The sequence below is a fragment of the Cherax quadricarinatus genome, chromosome 30 (assembly GCF_038502225.1).
Source record: "Cherax quadricarinatus isolate ZL_2023a chromosome 30, ASM3850222v1, whole genome shotgun sequence".
Taxonomy (NCBI): domain Eukaryota; kingdom Metazoa; phylum Arthropoda; class Malacostraca; order Decapoda; family Parastacidae; genus Cherax; species Cherax quadricarinatus.
The window spans coordinates 24,307,294-24,326,596 of NC_091321.1; the positions used below are offsets into that span (position 1 = coordinate 24,307,294).

The following is a 19,303-nucleotide window of genomic DNA, read 5'->3' on the forward strand; positions in this document are numbered from 1 at the left end:
TCATTGCTGTTGTTCTAACTTGTCATTGTTGTTGTTCTAACTTGTGATTGTTGTTGTTCTAACCTGTGATTGTTGGTGTTCTAACCTGTGATTGTTGTTGTTCTAACTTGTGATTGTTGTTGTTCTAACTTGTGATTGTTGTTGTTCTAACTTGTGATTGTTGTTGTTCTAACCTGTGATTGTTGTTGTTCTAACTTGTGATTGTTGTTGTTCTAAGCTGTGATTGTTGTTGTTTTAACTTGTGATTGTCGTTGTTCTAACCTGTGATTGTTGTTGTTCTAACTTGTCATTGTTGTTGTTCTAACTTGTGATTGTTGTTGTTCTAACCTGTGATTGTTGTTGTTCTAACTTGTGATTGTTGTTGTTCTAACTTGTGATTGTCGTTGTTCTAACTTGTGATTGTTGTTGTTCTAACTTGTGATTGTTGTTGTTCTAACCTGTGATTGTTGTTGTTCTAACTTGTGATTGTTGTTGTTCTAACCTGTGATTGTTGTTGTTCTAACTTGTGATTGTTGTTGTTCTAACTTGTCATTGTTGTTGTTCTAACTTGTGATTGTTGTTGTTCTAACCTGTGATTGTTGTTGTTCTAACTTGTGATTGTTGTTCTAACCTGTGATTGTTGTTGTTCTAACTTGTGATTGTCGTTGTTCTAACCTGTGATTGTTGTTGTTCTAACTTGTCATTGTTGTTGTTCTAACTTGTGATTGTTGTTGTTCTAACTTGTGATTGTTGTTGTTCTAACTTGTGATTGTTGTTGTTCTAACCTGTGATTGTTGTTGTTCTAACCTGTGATTGTTGTTGTTCTAACTTGTGATTGTTGTTGTTCTAACTTGTCATTGTTGTTGTTCTAACTTGTGATTGTTGTTGTTGTTCTAACTTCTCATTGTTGTTGTTCTAACTTGTGATTGTTGTTGTTCTAACCTGTGATTGTTGGTGTTCTAATTTGTGATTGTTGTTGTTCTAACTTGTGATTGTTGTTATTCTAACCTGTGATTGTTGGTGTTTTAACTTGTGATTGTTGTTCTAACCTGTGATTATTGTTCTAACTTGTGATTGTTATTGTTCTAACTTGTGATTGTTGTTGTTCTAACCTGTGATTGTTGTTGTTCTAACTTGTAATTGTCGTTGTTCTAACTTGTGATTGTTGTTGTTCTAACCTGTGATTGTTGTTGTTCTAACTTGTGATTGTTGTTGTTCTAACCTGTGATTGTTGTTGTTCTAACTTGTGATTGTTGTTGTTCTAACCTGTGATTGTTGGTGTTCTAACTTGTGATTGTTGTTGTTCTAACTTGTGATTGTCGTTGTTCTAACTTGTGATTGTCATTGTTTTAACTTGCGATTGTTGTTGTTCTAACTTGTGATTGCTGTTGTTCTAACTGTGGTTGTTGCTGTTTTAACTAGCGAGTGTTGCTGTTTTAACTTGTCATTGTTGTTCTAACCTGTCGTTGTTGTTGTTCAAACTTGTCATTGTTGGTGTTCTAACTTGTGATTGTTGGTATTCTAACTTGTGATTTTTTGGTGTTCTAACTTGTGATTGTTGTTGTTCTAACTTTTGATTGTCGTTGTTTTAACTTGTGATTGTTCCTGTTCTAACTTGTGACTGTTGTTGTTCTAACTTGTAATTGTTACTGTTCTAACTTGTGACTGTTGTTGTTCTAACTTGTAATTGTTACTGTTCTAACTTTTGATTGTTGGTGTTTTAACTTGTCATTGTCATTGTTGTTCTAACCTGTCACTGTTGTTGTTCTAACTTGTCATTGTTGATGTTCTAACTTGCCATTGATGGTGTTCTAACTTGTCAAGCTGTTACGGCTTGACAAAGCTTCTGGAGAGCAAAATCACATGTCGATTGATCTATTTCAGTGCCCTTGTGGGATCCTCTTCAGCATAAGAGGATCTCAGAAGAGGGTCGAAATATACAGATCAATCAACCTCTGTGCTCATCTCTATGTGGGTTATTATTGAATACTGACAAGCGTTCATTACACTTTAGTTATACAAGTAAAAGAATATTAAACTGGGTGAGGAGAAGTGTGTAGTGTGGGCAGGTGAGGTCACTTCATAACTCTGTGATACAATTCGGTTAGCCAATACTTCCCAGACTGAGAATGAACCTGGGTTTTGTGTAGTGGTTGGGTTCTGCGCTTGAAACGTCTAGTAAGAATCCCATTAACCATTTTCCTTTTACAGGGTATTTAAACAAAAGACTGTCACTCTCTTAGGATTTACTGTAGTCCCTTTTTAATGGATTGGAATGCTTACAAAAAATTGTGAATGCGTTAATTGCTATTTAAAAGATCCACGCGGCGTAGATGGGTTATAAACGCAACAAGCCAACTTAGCGAGCTTATGTTTTGGTCATCAATGTCAGAAAGTCGAGTCTTATTGACGTTATTAAAGAAAACAATAATCGGCTAAGTTATCGCTGAGTGAACGAGAGGTGATATCGTCTCCAGCGGAAGATAATAATATAGTCCGTACAACACCAGTCTGTAAGGACGAATATTTTTCCCCCGGAGAAAGCCGGAGAAATTTCTAGAGCAGTTAACAAATTTTACCCGTATTTAAATCTTCCACAAGATCCGTTTTAGCGTGCGCGTCGCTTGTGGTGCTTTCACGTCAGAAGGAAACCCCGAGACTTGCTTAAGTGAATGTGTTAGTTGAATGACGTGTTCACTGTGTGAGAGGTGAGGCAGGTGTGTGAGGTGAGAGGCAGGTGTGTGAGGTGAGAGGCAGGTGTGTGAGGTGAGAGGCAGGTGTGTGAGGTGACAGGCAGGTGTGTAACAACACTGCCTCTCACTCATCCACTACAATATCTACAATACACCTGAATTTATAAGATTCTATGGAATTATATATATATATATATATATATATATATATATATATATATATATATATATATATATATATATATATATATATATATATGTGTGTGTGTATGTATGTATGGTGTACTAAGCCATGGTACTGAGAACACATAAATTCTCTACAGGTGTATTGTTAAGTTATGACTGACGTGGAAGCTTAGTGCCACAATATGTTCCTTCAACACAAATTTGGCTATAGAACTTCGTCTTCATTGTCCCATCCAGAGACTGAAATTTTCCTGAGTATCAATCATAGCTGATTCGACGATTTGTTTTCCTCTTGAAATGGCAGATAACCTGCTGAAGCCACTAGGCCTCCTCCCTGGCAGGTGTAGCCACGTCACTAGGCCTCACTGGCAGGTGTAGCCACGTCACTAGGCCTCCTCCTTGGCAGGTGTAGCCACGTCACTAGGCCTCATCCCTGGCAGGTGTAGCCACGTCACTAGGCCTCCTCCTTGGCACGTGTAGCCAAGTCACTAGGCCTCTTCCTTGGCAGGTGTAACCACGTAACTAGGCCTCCTCCCTGGTAGGTGTAGCCACGTCACTAGGCCTCCTCCCTGGCAGGTGTAGCCACGCCACTAGGCCTCCTCCCTGGCAGGTGTAGCCACGTCACTAGACCTCCTCACTGGCAGGTGTAGCCACATCACTAGGCTTCCTCCTTGGCAGGTGTAGCCACGTCACTAGGCCTCCTCACTGGCAGGTGTAGCCACGTCACTAGGCCTCCTCCCTGGTAGGTGTAGCCACGTCACTAGGCCTCCTCCCTGGCAGGTGTAGCCACGCCACTAGGCCTCCTCCCTGGCAGGTGTAGCCACGTCACTAGACCTCCTCACTGGCAGGTGTAGCCACATCACTAGGCTTCCTCCTTGGCAGGTGTAGCCACGTCACTAGGCCTCCTCACTGGCAGGTGTAGCCACGTCACTAGGCCTCCTCACTGGCAGGTGTAGCCACGTCACTAAGCCTCCTCACTGGCAGGTGTAGCCACGTCACTAGGCCTCCTCACTGGCAGGTGTAGCCACGTCACTAAGCCTCCTCACTGGCAGGTGTAGCCACGTCACTAGGCCTCCTCACTGGCAGGTGTAGCCACGTCACTAAGCCTCCTCACTGGCAGGTGTAGCCACGTCACTAGGCCTCCTCACTGGCAGGTGTAGCCACGTCACTAAGCCTCCTCACTGGCAGGTGTAGCCACGTCACTAGGCCTCCTCACTGGCAGGTGTAGCCACGTCACTAAGCCTCCTCACTGGCAGGTGTAGCCACGTCACTAAGCCTCCTCACTGGCAGGTGTAGCCACGTCACTAAGCCTCCTCACTGGCAGGTGTAGCCACGTCACTAAGCCTCCTCACTGGCAGGTTAGGTTAGGTTAGGTAAGGTTCGTCAGGAAACAGGACAAATGTTTCCCGACGCGGGTCTTAGTCAGATGATGACCCGCCTTTGGAGCTTTTGGTCATCTGACCGAGGCCTTCCGCTGGCTTACCGGTCCACCCCTTTAAAAATTATAGTCATTTATAACCATTGTTATTATTTAAACACTGGCAGGTGTAGCCACGTTACTAGGCCTCATCCTAGGCAGGTGTAGCCACGTCACTAAGCCTCGCAACATGTAAAACCAGCATATTTTCCTAACAATTAATGTTTCTTGTAGCATATTTAATATTAATGATAATTTCAGTGACTTGAACAATCACTGTACATCCACCGTCTGCTACACGTTCGTGATAATTTGAGTTACAGTATATTAATGTAACAAACATGATCTAATGTAACCTAACAGAAATTATTCTAACCTAAATTCGGAAAACTTTACGTTAAATTAAATGAATCTAACCCTGTTACTTAACCAAGCCTGTCAGCTCAGATTGTTCAGAAACTGACTTAATATTTTAAGGACTTGTTGGAGCATTAAATGCGAGTTTACTGAATTCTGTTTGGGACTTTATTGCTCCCGCCTTGATAGTTATACTTCAAGTTCACTGTGACGCCTTCTGTTATCTGAAAACCCGTCACTATGTGACAAAAACCTACTCAACAGACCACTTACTTTTTTTTTTTTTACCTCTTCACGTCTTCCCACAATGTTTTCACTAGTCTACCTTAACCTAGCCCTTTTCCTTCCTACATTTACCATCCTCGTAACACCTAACAAGATGAAGATTGAGACACTTATGCAGCATATGGGAATCTTTATTCAGGAAACGTTTCGCCACACAGTGGCTTCATCAGTCCAATACAAAGAGGAAGGCGTAAGGAGAGGAGGAGTATGAGGTAATCAGTCCCTCAGCCTGGAGTCGATGTGTTCAGTCCATCAATCTTGTACATTCTACAAGATTGATGGAATGAACACATCGACTCCAGGATGAGGGACTGATTACCTCATACTCCTCCTCTCCTTACGCCTTCCTCTTTGTATTGGACTGATGAAGCCACTGTGTGGCGAAACGTTTCCTGAATAAAGATTCCCATATGCTGCATAAGTGTCTCAATCTTCAACTTGTCGGTTTTTCAAACCATTCATCACACCTAACAAGATATATATGACGGCTTCTATTTACGTTGTCATTGTAATCCTGCTGACAGGCGAGCCCTGAAAAGCATGACTTTCATAACTCCTAGGAATGACAGAGCAATCCCGGAAAGGCGAGGCTTCTGGATAATTTCCTTTTTTTTTCCATGCATACCTTCCCTTCTGTACAACTCATACGAGTTTACCGCTTCCTTGTGAATTCAGTAATTACACATACCTTTCGCCGGTTACGCTACCCTTGTCCCATTCTCACATAAACACATTTCGCCGGTTACGAGGGACACCTTGCAAGCTGCTTATGAACTTAGTCATGAACTATAGCTAGCTTTCCCTCCCTCGCTCTGACCTCATTATCTCCGCTGTCTCAGACGCTTTATGACCCCTACAGGAAATAACAAATTACTTCTGGAATAGTGACACGAAAAATCAATAGGAGCAGAGAGTGTATCACCATGCGCTGTAATAACTTGCAGAGCACTTATGCATATATGCACTTTGGAACGTTAGTAGTGTGTCACTGCAAGATGGTAAACTACCAGAAAGATTGAAGATGATACACTTTTGGCCAATATTTAACAAAAGAGACAAGAAAGACACTTTAGACTATAGCCCAGTATTTCTGACAAGTTTTGTTGTAAAAATATTGGAAAAAAGCCATTAAAGGAAAGCACAAAAAATAATTAAGATAATTTAATAACCAGTAATCAGTTCGATTTCCGGTTTAGAAATTAACATATATCAACTATATTAAGATATAAGACAGAAGCACGGAGATTGTTCAAGAAAGCTATGGATGGGCATTTACCTAGATTTTAGGAAAACTTTTGACTGAGTTCCCCATGAAAGTCTCACTTGGTAACTGCAATATGCAGGAGGAATACAAGGTGAAATATTTCAGTGGATGAAAGACTCTGAGAGAAAAATGCGAAGTTATAAGAGAAAAAAAATGTTCTCGTGGAAAGATGACACAGGTGGGGTGCAACAAGGCTATGTTCTTCCTCCAATATTTTTTTTTAAATTTATATAAATAGCTTAACGAAAGGAAAAGGAACTACAGTGTACATGTATATGAACTTGGAAAAATCTTAGGTAAAATGAGCAATAAATAACATTAAATGGTTACAAGATAACTGGTTAATTAAGCAAGTGAAGTGATCGATTGATAATAGAATTTAATGAAGATAAATGTAATACAAAAGAAGTAGGAGAAAAATAAATCAGAAAGAGAAGACAGACACACACACGCACATACACGCACACACGCACGCACAAACACAGACACACACACGCACATACACGCACACACGCACGCACAAACACACACACACATACACACACACAGCAAATTCTACCTAAGACATAAGTTGCCTAAAAGAATAATCAATGTTTTTGTCACAAATGACGATAAAACACTGAAATGGTCATTAACGGAAAGTAGTGCTAAAATTACTGTAAAATTGAATGAATAAAGTGACAAATTAATGAGTGAAGCCGAGACAACAAGAGATTATTAACTCTGCTGCTGTGACTGTACTCAGGTGCTCCCCGTCATAACTAAAGGAGCTATGATCATGACATACATGCGGGTTATTTGTGTACAAAGTTACAGGAGAGCGATAGGGAACACATGGATACACGATGAATGATGACCACCCTGATGAGTCCAGTATACACCAGCATATACTTTCACAATGTAAGGTAACTGGAAAATGGCATGAGTAAGGAAGAGAAAGATAGATGGGATGGCACCATGAATGGATTCAAAAGTAGATTTGACAAGATTTGAAATTAAGAGTCTTGTCCATGAGCTAGAACTAAACCTCCACATGATCAGACAGGTAAACACAGGAAGGTATTTATAACACTGCGCTCACCCCTGTTGTAACTCCACCTCAGCCAACACAACGTATTAACGACGCAGTTTCCAGGGTGAGCCGCTCTCTCTCTCCGTCTCTACACACCCACATGCGTCTCCACACCCACATGCGTCTCCACACCCATATGCGTCTCCACACCACATGTACACCTCAAAAACATATTATAGACGATATCAAAATATAATCTCGAAAGGGACACGTCTCCTTTCCCTCCGTCCCCTCCTCCCCCCCCCCAAAAAAAAAAAAAAATACTGACCAACCAACACAGCAGATTTTGGACTGCCAGAGTAGTAGCGATTCTTACAGATACACTCACGATCAATGATGCATGACACTGAGTGTTAAAACACAACAACTGTTCAACGGTAAGACACATATGCAACAGTTAGACAACTTTATTCCGAAACGTTTCGCCTACACAGTAGGCTTCTTCAGTCGAATACAGAAAGGCAGGAACAGTAGAGATGTTCCTGCCTACTTTCTGTATTCGACTGAAGAAGCCTACTGTGTAGGCGAAACGTTTCGGAATAAAGTTGTCTTGCTTCTCCAGGAGGAGATTAGGAGGCTGAAGGTCCACCTCAATGGGTCTGGGAGAGAGTGTGAGGTGGCTGGAGTTGTGGGAAATGAGGCTTCTAGCAGTGAGGTGCAGTCTGTCTCTCGCTGTGAGGAGGCTGTAGTTGGGGAGGTAGCAACGGCTACCAGCAGTGAGGTGCAGTCCAGCACCTGCTACAAGTGGCGAGTGGTTCACAGTAATGGGAGGCGCATCAGAGTAAGGAAAGTTAAGAGTGAAGATCTGAAGGTAGGAAATCGCTTCTCTGTTCTTCAGGATGAATGTACTTCAGTGGCCAGTGAAGGTAAGGGTACTACTGCCCCTGCTAATGGAGGTAAGCGCATTCTTGTGGTTGGTGACTCTCAGGTAAGATATATTGACCGTGCTTTTTGTAATAGGAATAAGAAGATGAGAGATAGAGTGTGCTTCCCTGGAGCTGGTGTTGGGGACATTGTCAACAGGCTGGATAATATCATGTCAGGTAATGGGAACAAGCCCATTATCTGTCTCAGTGCTGGTGGAAATGATATTGGGAAGGGTAGGAGAGAAGAGCTGCTAGATAAGTACAGGTCAGCTATAGATTTCATTAAGTCTAAGGGAGGGATCCCAATCATATGTAGCATCTTGCCTAGAAGGGGAGTAGGAAATGAATGGTTGTCTAGGGCAATTGGTGTAAATTGCTGGCTAGACAGATACTGCAAGGAACTTGCAATCCCATTCATTGACAACTGGAACAACTTTTATGGCAAACATGATATGTATGCAAGGGATGGGGTACATCTCTCTGGGGCAGGGGTGGTAGCACTTGCAGACTCGATTGAGAAAGCCATTGGTGAAATGCCTATGACTTTAAACTGATGGAAGATAGAGGTATGGGTGTGTGTGGGAAACAAGCAGGTTGCAACACTAGGGTTGGAAACAGTAAATGTATAAAAGGCATTCAGCATGAAGTTATAAATAAAGACAATAGATCAGGTCAGCAAACAAAGGGGGACAGCAGAGGGCAGCAAGGGACTAGCTCCCTTAAGGTTTACTATACTAATAGCAGGAGTGTAAGAAATAAGATAGATGAGCTAAGATTAATTGCAAGTGCAGGAAACATAGATATTATTGCTATAACAGAGACCTGGCTCAATCTGAAAGATAGAGAGATGCCCTCTGAATGTCACATACAAGGCTATAAATTATTCCACACTGACAGGGTCAACAGGAAAGGTGGTGGAGTAGCGATGTATGTCAGAGACAATTTAAATTGTTGTGTTAGACAAGATATTAAATTAGAAGCGTCAGCCACTGAATCTGTTTGGTTACAGCATCTCGAGGGCCGAGAAAAACTAATTTTGGGTGTGATTTACAGGGCCCCAAATCTTGATAGGGAGTGCAGTAAACTTCTATGGGACGAAATTCGTAAGGCATCTACATACGAAAATGTTGTGCTAATGGGAGATTTCAACTATAGACAGATTGACTGGAGCAATTTGACAGGAAATTTAGAGTCAGGTGACTTTCTTGATACGATCTAGGATTGTTTTTTAAAACAGTTTGTGACAGAGCCAACTAGGGGAAATAACCTCCTTGACTTGGTTCTTGCCAGTAGGGAAACACTAATTAATAATCTTGAGGTTAATGATGAGCTTGGGGAAAGTGATCACAAATCACTTAGCTTTAATATATCATGGAATTCCCCTAATAATGGCAATCAAGTCTCCGTCCCTGACTTTCGCTTGGCTGATTTCATAGGACTGAAAAATTACTTAGGTGGGCTGAACTGGAATGACCTGACTAAGGGTCAGGTAGGTGGTGATGGTTGCCGATATGATGCTTTCCAGGGCATAGTTCTAGCTGCTCAGTCAAATTATGTTCCAAATAGGGAAATCAGATCAAACAAAAATGATCCTAAATGGATGAACAATAGATTAAAATATCTGATTGGTCAAAAGAGAGGCATATATAGGCAAATCAAAAGAGGAGAGGGGCAATTAAGAAATCGATATATTCAGTTAAAGAGAAAAATAAAAAAGGGAATTAGAAAAGCAAAAAGAGATTATGAGGTTAAAGTTGCAAGGGAATCGAAGACTAACCCAAAAGGATTCTTTCAGGTATACAGAAGTAAGATCAGGGACAAGATAGGCCCACTCAAAAGTTCCTCGGGTCAGCTCACTGACAGTGATAAGGAAATGTGTAGAATTTTTAACACATACTTCCTCTCAGTTTTTACACAGGAGGATACCAGCGATATTCCAGTAATGATAAATTATGTAGAACAGGACGATAATAAACTGTGCACGATTAGGGTCACAAGTGACATGGTCCTTAGGCAAATAGATAAATTAAAACCTAACAAATCCCCAGGCCCTGATGAACTGTATGCAAGGGTTCTAAAGGAATGTAAAGAGGAGCTTAGCACACCTTTGGCTAATCTTTTCAACATATCACTACAAACTGGCATGGTGCCAGATAAGTGGAAAATGGCAAATGTGATACCTATTTTCAAAATAGGTGACAGGTCCTTAGCTTCGAACTATAGACCAATAAGCCTAACCTCCATAGCGGGAAAATTTATGGAATCAATAATTGCCGAGGCAGTTCGTAGCCACCTTGAAAAGCAACGAATCTCAGCATGGTTTTACAAAGGGGCGTTCCTGCCTTACGAATTTATTAACTTTTTTCACTAAGGTATTTGAGGAGGTAGATCATGGTAATGAATATGATATTGTGTATATGGACTTCAGTAAGGCTTTTGACAGGGTCCCACATCAGAGACTATTGAGGAAAATTAAAGCACATGGAATAGGAGGAGAAATTTTTTCCTGGATAGAGGCATGGTTGACAAATAGGCAGCAGAGAGTTTGAGATTAAGACACATGTGCAACATCTGGGTATCTTTATTGTAGACGTTTCGCCATCCAGTGGCTTTATCAATACAAATTCTAGGACATAACTTGAAGACAGTAGAACTATGTACAGAAGATGAGGTAATCAGTCCCTCAACCTAGGAGTAGGTGCAAAGAGCACCATAGTCGTACACAACAGCAGAGAGTTTGCATAAATGGGGAGAAATCAGAGTGGGGAAGCGTCACGAGCGGTGTTCCACAGGGGTCAGTGTTGGGCCCCCTGCTGTTCACAATCTACATAAACGACATAGATGAGGGCATAAAGAGCGACATCGGCAAGTTTGCCGATGACACCAAAATAGGCCGTCGAATCCATTCTGACGAGGACATTCGAGCACTCCAGGAAGATTTGAATAGACTGATGCAGTGGTCGGAGAAGTGGCAGATGCAGTTTAATATAGACAAATGCAAAGTTCTAAATGTTGGACAGGACAATAACCATGCCACATATAAACTAAATAATGTAGATCTTAATATTACGGACTGCGAAAAAGATTTAGGAGTTCTGGTTAGCAGTAATCTGAAACCAAGACAACAGTGCATAAGTGTTCGCAATAAAGCTAATAGAATCCTTGGCTTTATATCAAGAAGCATAAATAATAGGAGTCATCAGGTTGTTCTTCAACTCTATACATCCTTGGTTAGGCCTCATTTAGATTATGCTGCACAGTTTTGGTCACCGTATTACAGAATGGATATAAATTCTCTGGAAAATGTACAAAGGAGGATGACAAAGTTGATCCCATGTATCAGAAACCTTCCCTATGAGGATAGACTGAGGGCCCTGAATCTGCACTCTCTAGAAAGACGTAGAATTAGGGGGGAAATGATTGAGGTGTATAAATGGAAGACAGGAATAAATAAAGGGGATGTAAATAGTGTGCTGAAAATATCTAGCCTAGACAGGACTCGCAGCAATGGTTTTAAGTTAGAAAAATTCAGATTCAGGAAGGATATAGGAAAGTACTGGTTTGGTAATAGAGTTGTGGATGAGTGGAACAAACTCCCGAGTGCAGTTATAGAGGCCAGAACGTTGTGTAGCTTTAAAAATAGGTTGGATAAATACATGAGTGGATGTGGGTGGGTGTGAGTTGGACCTGATAGCTTGTGCTACCAGGTCGGTTGCCGTGTTCCTCCCTTAAGTCAATGTGACCTGACCTGACTAGGTTGGGTGCATTGGCTTAAGCCGGTAGGAGACTTGGACCTGCCTCGCATGGGCCAGTAGGCCTTCTGCAGTGTTCCTTCGTTCTTATGTTCTTATATGTGTCTTACCTAACAACCTGTCGGTATTGTATACCATTTTGATGTTCAACTGTTCAACGCATCATACAATCATTAAATCTTCCACAATTTCCTCCATGGTTTCCTCCATTAATTAAGCAAAGATGTCTTGGATGTGTCATGTGTGGCATAGTGGCTGGCAGCCAATATAACAGGGCACCCATATATTGTGCTGAGACCCTTGAATATATTATTTTTATTATATTGAAAAACGTGTGCTAAGCCTATGTGTTAGTCCATACACAAAATGTAGAACTAGTGAATACCAGGAGCACAGAATGTATGTACCTTGCAGTGCTTCTTTTCTTGGTCTTTGACTCCACTTTTCCATCATTACTTTCTTGGATAACATTGAAAATGGATTGCTCAAATGTTCTGTGAAGGACCTGCCCAGCATGGGCCAACAGGCCTACTGCAGTGTTCCTCCTTTCTTATGCTCTTATGTACTGTTGGTAGGTAAGACACAAAGGCAACAGTTAGGCAACTTTATTCCGAAACGTTTCGCCTACACAGTAGGCTTCTTCAGTCGAATACAGAAAGTAGGCAGGAACAGTAGAGATGTGAAGACGATGTAATCAGTCCATCACCCTTGAAGTCGTAGAATTTGAGGTTGTCAGTCCCTCAGCCTGGAGAGTTCAGTTCCATAGTCAGGAACTATCTGAAGATCAAGCGACAGTGTGGAGACTTAAATACTGTCGGAAGGTGGAGTAGTAGTAGTAGTAGTAGTAGTGAGAATGTAGCCACTGATAGGTCAGGTCCCTCTCAGATCCAACAGTTCTCACTTGAAAGGGTTGTCCAAGGTGTTTTCTGTACCAAGAGGCCATGTGTTGCAGTGTCTGACAAGATGAACATCAAAATGGTATAAAATACCGACAGGTTGGTAGGTAAGACACAAAGGCAACAGTTAGGCAACTTTATTCCGAAACGTTTCGCCTACACAGTAGGCTTCTTCAGTCGAATACAGAAAGTAGGCAGGAACAGTAGAGATGTGAAGACGATGTAATCAGTCCATCACCCTTGAAGTCGTAGAATTTGAGGTTGTCAGTCCCTCAGCCTGGAGAGTTCAGTTCCATAGTCAGGAACTATCTGAAGATCAAGCGACAGTGCGGAGACTTAAATACTGTCGGAAGGAGTAGTAGTAGTGAGAAAGTAGCCACTGATAGGTCAGGTCCCTCTCAGATCCAACAGTTCTCACTTGAAAGGGTTGTCCAAGGTGTTTTCTGTACCAAGAGGCCATGTGTTGCAGTGTCTGACAAGATGAACATCAAAATGGTATAAAATACCGACAGGTTGGTAGGTAAGACACAAAGGCAACAGTTAGGCAACTTTATTCCGAAACGTTTCGCCTACACAGTAGGCTTCTTCAGTCGAATACAGAAAGTAGGCAGGAACAGTAGAGATGTGAAGACGATGTAATCAGTCCATCACCCTTGAAGTCGTAGAATTTGAGGTTGTCAGTCCCTCAGCCTGGAGAGTTCAGTTCCATAGTCAGGAACTATCTGAAGATCAAGCGACAGTGCGGAGACTTAAATACTGTCGGAAGGAGAGGTGTAGTAGTAGTAGTAGTAGTGAGAATGTAGCCACTGATAGGTCAGGTCCCTCTCAGATCCAACAGTTCTCACTTGAAAGGGTTGTCCAAGGTGTTTTCTGTACCAAGAGGCCATGTGTTGCAGTGTCTGACAAGATGAACATCAAAATGGTATAAAATACCGACAGGTTGGTAGGTAAGACACAAAGGCAACAGTTAGGCAACTTTATTCCGAAACGTTTCGCCTACACAGTAGGCTTCTTCAGTCGAATACAGAAAGTAGGCAGGAACAGTAGAGATGTGAAGACGATGTAATCAGTCCATCACCCTTGAAGTCGTAGAATTTGAGGTTGTCAGTCCCTCAGCCTGGAGAGTTCAGTTCCATAGTCAGGAACTATCTGAAGATCAAGCGACAGTGCGGAGACTTAAATACTGTCGGAAGTAGTAGTAGTAGTAGTAGTGAGAATGTAGCCACTGATAGGTCAGGTCCCTCTCAGATCCAACAGTTCTCACTTGAAAGGGTTGTCCAAGGTGTTTTCTGTACCAAGAGGCCATGTGTTGCAGTGTCTGACAAGATGAACATCAAAATGGTATAAAATACCGACAGGTTGGTAGGTAAGACACAAAGGCAACAGTTAGGCAACTTTATTCCGAAACGTTTCGCCTACACAGTAGGCTTCTTCAGTCGAATACAGAAAGTAGGCAGGAACAGTAGAGATGTGAAGACATGTAATCAGTCCATCACCCTTCGAAGTCGTAATTTGAGGTTGTCAGTCCCTCAGCCTGGAGAGTTCAGTTCCATAGTCAGGAACTATCTGAAGATAGCGACAGGAACGGAAGGAGAGGTGTATAGTAGTAGTAGTAGTGAGAATGTAGCCCTGATAGGTCAGGTCGACTTCAAGATCCAACAGATGGACTGATTACATCGTCTTCACATCTCTACTGTTCCTGCCTACTTTCTGTATTCGACTGAAGAAGCCTACTGTGTAGGCGAAACGTTTCGGAATAAAGTTGCCTAACTGTTGCCTTTGTGTCTTACCTACCAACCTGTCGGTATTTTATACCATTTTGATGTTCATCTTGTCAGACACTGCAACACATGGCCTCTTGGTACAGAAAACACCTTGGACAACCCTTTCAAGTGAGAACTGTTGGATCTGAGAGGGACCTGACCTATCAGTGGCTACATTCTCACTCCTACTACTACTATGCACCTCTCCTTCCGACAGTATTTAAGTCTCCGCACTGTCGCTTGATCTTCAGATAGTTCCTGACTATGGAACTGAACTCTCCAGGCTGAGGGACTGACAACCTCAAATTCTACGACTTCAAGGGTGATGGACTGATTACATCGTCTTCACATCTCTACTGTTCCTGCCTACTTTCTGTATTCGACTGAAGAAGCCTACTGTGTAGGCGAAACGTTTCGGAATAAAGTTGCCTAACTGTTGCCTTTGTGTCTTACCTACCAACCTGTCGGTATTTTATACCATTTTGATGTTCATCTTGTCAGACACTGCAACACATGGCCTCTTGGTACAGAAAACACCTTGGACAACCCTTTCAAGTGAGAACTGTTGGATCTGAGAGGGACCTGACCTATCAGTGGCTACATTCTCACTACTACTACTACTACTACTATGCACCTCTCCTTCCGACAGTATTTAAGTCTCCGCACTGTCGCTTGATCTTCAGATAGTTCCTGACTATGGAACTGAACTCTCCAGGCTGAGGGACTGACAACCTCAAATTCTACGACTTCAAGGGTGATGGACTGATTACATCGTCTTCACATCTCTACTGTTCCTGCCTACTTTCTGTATTCGACTGAAGAAGCCTACTGTGTAGGCGAAACGTTTCGGAATAAAGTTGCCTAACTGTTGCCTTTGTGTCTTACCTACCAACCTGTCGGTATTTTATACCATTTTGATGTTCATCTTGTCAGACACTGCAACACATGGCCTCTTGGTACAGAAAACACCTTGGACAACCCTTTCAAGTGAGAACTGTTGGATCTGAGAGGGACCTGACCTATCAGTGGCTACATTCTCACTACTACTACTACTACTACTATGCACCTCTCCTTCCGACAGTATTTAAGTCTCCGCACTGTCGCTTGATCTTCAGATAGTTCCTGACTATGGAACTGAACTCTCCAGGCTGAGGGACTGACAACCTCAAATTCTACGACTTCAAGGGTGATGGACTGATTACATCGTCTTCACATCTCTACTGTTCCTGCCTACTTTCTGTATTCGACTGAAGAAGCCTACTGTGTAGGCGAAACGTTTCGGAATAAAGTTGCCTAACTGTTGCCTTTGTGTCTTACCTACCAACCTGTCGGTATTTTATACCATTTTGATGTTCATCTTGTCAGACACTGCAACACATGGCCTCTTGGTACAGAAAACACCTTGGACAACCCTTTCAAGTGAGAACTGTTGGATCTGAGAGGGACCTGACCTATCAGTGGCTACATTCTCACTACTACTACTACTACTATGCACCTCTCCTTCCGACAGTATTTAAGTCTCCGCACTGTCGCTTGATCTTCAGATAGTTCCTGACTATGGAACTGAACTCTCCAGGCTGAGGGACTGACAACCTCAAATTCTACGACTTCAAGGGTGATGGACTGATTACATCGTCTTCACATCTCTACTGTTCCTGCCTACTTTCTGTATTCGACTGAAGAAGCCTACTGTGTAGGCGAAACGTTTCGGAATAAAGTTGCCTAACTGTTGCCTTTGTGTCTTACCTACCAACCTGTCGGTATTTTATACCATTTTGATGTTCATCTTGTCAGACACTGCAACACATGGCCTCTTGGTACAGAAAACACCTTGGACAACCCTTTCAAGTGAGAACTGTTGGATCTGAGAGGGACCTGACCTATCAGTGGCTACATTCTCACTACTACTACTACTACTATGCACCTCTCCTTCCGACAGTATTTAAGTCTCCGCACTGTCGCTTGATCTTCAGATAGTTCCTGACTATGGAACTGAACTCTCCAGGCTGAGGGACTGACAACCTCAAATTCTACGACTTCAAGGGTGATGGACTGATTACATCGTCTTCACATCTCTACTGTTCCTGCCTACTTTCTGTATTCGACTGAAGAAGCCTACTGTGTAGGCGAAACGTTTCGGAATAAAGTTGCCTAACTGTTGCCTTTGTGTCTTACCTACCAACCTGTCGGTATTTTATACCATTTTGATGTTCATCTTGTCTGGGCAAAATTTAGCGGAACCTGGCCAGATTAACGATATTCCCAGCATGGAAGACAAAAGCGAGTCTCGCACCCACCTGCGGGAGAACAAGATGGAGTGGGGGTGACCTTGAGCGACCGACATGCCTGGTGGTCGCAGTATTACGTTTTTCGTGAAGCTGAACTCATGATCATGTAAACAATTCATTGTTATTACTAAAAGTTCATTCATTTTTAAATGACTTATTACCACCTTGACTTGCTTAGCTCTCAAAAATTGTGGGAGCCAGTCACTGGACCCATTATGCGTCTCTAGAATCTTGTGAGTGCCTCAGAATGGGTGTGAGGGTATAGGATACAGTTGTCAATCTTAAGAGAGGTAACCGTGACTCTTGATAAGTACGAGTGGTAGAACCTTAGTGTAACCTTGGGGAATACTTGGTGTTACCTCCCCCCCCCCCACACACACACGAAACATTAAAAACCAGTGTCACTGATATGTATATTATGAAAAGTCATGGAGGAGATTATCAAGAGAAAAGTGGTGGAGCACCTGAAAAAGGAATGAGCTTATATACGATAACCAGCACGGTTTCAGGGAAGGGAAATCCTGTGTTACAAACCTTCTCAAGTTTTACGACAAGGTGATAGAAATAAGAGAGGAGATAGAGAGGGGTGGGTAGACTGCATTTTCTTGGCCCAAAAAAGGCTTTCGCAGAGTTCTGCACAATAGATTAGAGCAAAAGCTAGAGGAGTAGGCAGGAATAGCATGAAAGGCACTGCAATGGATCAGGGGACCTGACAGGAAGGAAAAAGCGAGTGATGGTACGTGACGAGGTGTCAGTGGGCGAATGTAATGAGCGGGGTTCCACAAAGGTCAGTCCTAGAACTGGTGCTGTTTCTGGTATATGTGAATGACAAGACGGAGGGGATATATTCAGATGTCTCCCTGTTTGCAGACGATGTGAAGCTAATGCGGAAAATTCAAGCGGATGAGGATCAGGTAGGACTACAAAGGGATCTGGACAGGCTGTAAGCCTGGTCCAACAATTGGCTCCTGGGGTTTAACCCCACCAAGTGCAAAGTTATGAAGATTGGGGAAGGTCAAAGAAATCCGTAAACGGAATACAGTCAAGGGGGTCAAAGGCTGCAAACCTCACTCAAGAAAAAGGATTTTGGGGTGAGTATCACACCGAGCACAGCTAAGTCGCACTTCAACAAAATAACTGCTGCAGAATATGAGCGCCTGACAAACCTAAGAATAGCGTTTCGAAACCTGAGTAAGGACTCATTCGAGACACTGTACACCATGTACATCAGGTCCATATTGGAGTATGCAGTACCAATATGGAACCCACATTTGGTCAAGCATGTCGAGAAATTAGAGAAAGTGCGAAGGTTTGCAACAAGACTAGTATGTCCAACGAGAAGTTGAGGGAATAGGAGAAACATAATGACATATGAAATACTGAGATTAATAGATATTGTGGATAAGGACAGAATGTTTCGTAGATGAGATGCAGGAACAAGGGGTCACAACAGGAAGCTGAAAACTTAGATGAGTCACAGGGATGTTAGGAAGTATTTCTTCAGTGATAGAGTCAGTCACAGAGTTTTGGAACAATGTGGAGAGTGATGTAGTGGAGGCAGGATCTATATATAGTTTTAAAGAGAAGTACGATAAAGCTCTTGAAGCAACAAGTGGCAGCAAGTGTGGCAAATGGGGTTCCATAAAGATCGTTACTGGGATTATCACTGTTTCTCGCGTACCTAATCGACATACCAGATGAAATAGTCTGATAGATCTTTGTTCTGGGGCAATATAGAACTACTGAGAAGAATAAAAACAGGAGAGGACAGGTAAAGGCTACAACTGAACCGAGACAAGCTGAAGGATTGGTAAAACAATAATTTGGGGCGAATTCAACTTACAATGACGGTAAGTTAGGTTAGGTAAGACTTGTCAAGAAACAGGACAAATATTTCCTGACGCGTATCTTTGCCATATGACGACCCACCATTGGAATTTTTGGTCATCTGATCAAGGCCTTCCGCTGGCTTACCCATCCACCCCTATAAAAATTAAGTCTCAGTCAATGAGAAATAACTTAGCGTGAACATAGTACCAAGCATATCCCTGAAGGGCACATAAACCAGACAACCTCTGTACATTATATTTCATAACATGGTAAACCAGTACGCGTCACCCAGCGTAGTGACAGACAATCCTCGCGTTCACTTAATAGACTCATATACGCACGCGTTCGTTTTTATGCTCAGCGGATGGTAAATAATGGGCGAATTTTGGAGAGCTTTCATGGGGAAAAATGGAACATGCCAAGGTGAGATACTGTCACAATGAGACCCAATGCTTAAGGAAGAGGACAGGAAGCTGCACACTGGTATCCTTGACATCCATACTGTCCAAGGTAATGGATGGACATCACCAGAATGACACTACTAACTACCTCAAACTTCTCATTTACCACCTTTTTCTGCACTGGACTGAAGAAGCCACTGGCTGGCGAAACGTTTCCAAAATAAAGATACCCAAATGTTACAGTGGTGTCTCAT

The 19,303-nt window shown here is 42.4% G+C and overlaps 1 protein-coding gene across 3 annotated transcripts in view; it reads right to left on the bottom strand.

The window, feature by feature from the left end:
- The window catches only part of LOC128692712 (serine protease inhibitor 88Ea), a 53,020-nt gene that overhangs the window by 18,710 nt on the left and 15,007 nt on the right, over window positions 1–19,303 (bottom strand). The window lies entirely within an intron of this gene.